The sequence below is a fragment of the Capsicum annuum genome, unplaced genomic scaffold (assembly GCF_002878395.1).
Source record: "Capsicum annuum cultivar UCD-10X-F1 unplaced genomic scaffold, UCD10Xv1.1 ctg9583, whole genome shotgun sequence".
Classification (NCBI taxonomy): domain Eukaryota; kingdom Viridiplantae; phylum Streptophyta; class Magnoliopsida; order Solanales; family Solanaceae; genus Capsicum; species Capsicum annuum.
In genome coordinates this window covers 1-1,913 of record NW_025895639.1, presented here as the reverse complement: position 1 = coordinate 1,913, position 1,913 = coordinate 1, and the positions used below count along the sequence as shown (strand labels likewise).

The 1,913-nt window shown below is 34.5% G+C and overlaps 1 long non-coding RNA gene across 2 annotated transcripts; it reads right to left on the bottom strand.

The window, feature by feature from the left end:
* Positions 1-383: 383 nt before the first annotated feature.
* LOC124895718 lies at positions 384-1,913 on the bottom strand. 2 transcript variants are annotated; one of them, XR_007051859.1, is made up of 2 exons: positions 1,787-1,913; positions 384-880 (listed from the first exon to the last, which is right to left on the bottom strand). It is a non-coding gene; the product is annotated as an uncharacterized LOC124895718 (long non-coding RNA). The 2 variants fall into 2 exon arrangements; XR_007051860.1 differs by lacking the exon at positions 384-880 and adding an exon at positions 1,264-1,611.

The window sequence follows — 1,913 nt, the reverse complement described above, 5'->3', positions numbered from 1 at the left end:
AAAAAATTATTTTCGTTTTGTTATTAAATAAAGCTTAATTTATTGTTGGGATAAGGATACATACAATAATAAACGAAGGGATTATGATTTTAAACCAATAGTCTTTCAAATATTGCCAATAGCGCCACGCAAACTCTCCATGGTTCGGCATTTTAATTGAATTCGAATTTAATTTAATATTTTAATTAATTTAATTTACAATTAATAAAAAGATGTCATGTGTTTAATAGAATTTCTAATTATGGTTTAAAAAAATTTCGTTGGTTATACGGGTATATTTGACCCAAAAAAGGTGGATGGAAACGTATTTTTGACCCAATAGATAAACGAAGGATATTCTTGATCCATTTTCAATACTTGAAGGATATTTCTAACCCTTTTCCGTTTAAAATATAAAAAAGACAACACACAATGTAAAAGGAATTCAATGTATAGTATGTATACATCTAAAAAGGAATTAACCTATCTACACCGTGTAATATTCCAGTGAAGAAGTACCAATTGACTCACTTGGACAAGGGAAGCTCCGCCCTAGTTCCTGGCTATTTGACTTATCTACAAGTTTCTGAACATTTTTGTCAGATTGTACACCCAACTTAAGAATCATTTTAAGGCCAATCAACAAGTTGGGAAGTACATGCCCAACAACTTGGTGATGGTACACGGTCATGAGTAGATTTAGATTGAACATCTCATGTCTCGTTTATGGAGCCAAACATAACTCTACAGTAGAATCGCCACGCTGAAAGTGAGTGGAATACTAATGAAGCAAACTTCAAATTCGTTGTAGTTGTTTGCTTGTGTCATTTAAGAATAGTCATGTCACATAGAGGAACGGGGACCTCGGACACTGGTAAGTCCACTTCCCTTCTGACTGTACCTGTAGCAATGGCTATACATTAGATATTAACTGAATCAGACGGAGAACTTGCTCGAGTTTTGGTTTCATCTATTCTCTCTACAAATCACATAATCAACTGTCTTGTACCGCAAATTAGTTAGATTAGACTACAACCTTAAAACGTTTCTAACAGATATCAAATCAAATGTAATTAGAACAAAGCTTTATCAAAAATAATTGGCCTGGTATCATGGATTCCTAAATTTTAATTCAGTTCGTTCATAGACAAGTACACTTTTTTTTGTAAGAGATTAAGTCTTTTCTATAACTTTCTTGATTGTAGGTTTTAACTCGCCTCCTTTTATCACATTCAATTATCATATAAGGCAGGTGCATTTTAGGTTTTAGTTTGTCTCCTGTTATCACATTCAATTATCATATATTATATTAAAAGGCAAGTGCATATGTAGATGTGTGTAGAAGAATTATCATATTCCTTCAAATAGCATAAAAGGGGACAGCCCAGTCCACTAAAACTCCCATAAATACAAGAAAGACTTAACAGCCAGAATCAGTGATATATCCTCATCAACAGTTGAGTACTAATTGTCACGTCTCCCTATTTAAGCCGATTATGTCATTTTTGATTTCCACACCATCAAGTGGCCACACCATGTTTCAGATGTGAAAACACATTGCAGTCTTGAAAAAACTCATAATAGATGCATTGGACTAGTTGAAGCAGAGTCACGCCTTACTTAAACCATTCTCTGGCACAAAGAAAATGAGACCATGCAGTACGTTTCAGATAATCACAGCAGGATAACTTCTCATTAAACAAGATGCACAATACGGAGTTCAATATTTAGCTACATCATTATACTGATTGCAGATATTTAGACTAGTTAACTGAAAATTGCAACCGCCAGATATCTTTGCACTCACTTGACATGCTTGGTAAGCCAATCCAACATGTCCTGGTGGGCTTCTTCAGCTTGCTGCACTGCCTCTTTGTCTTCAACATTGTATCTCACTGTCCACCCATGCTTAGCACTTGGAAAAATTTTGACAA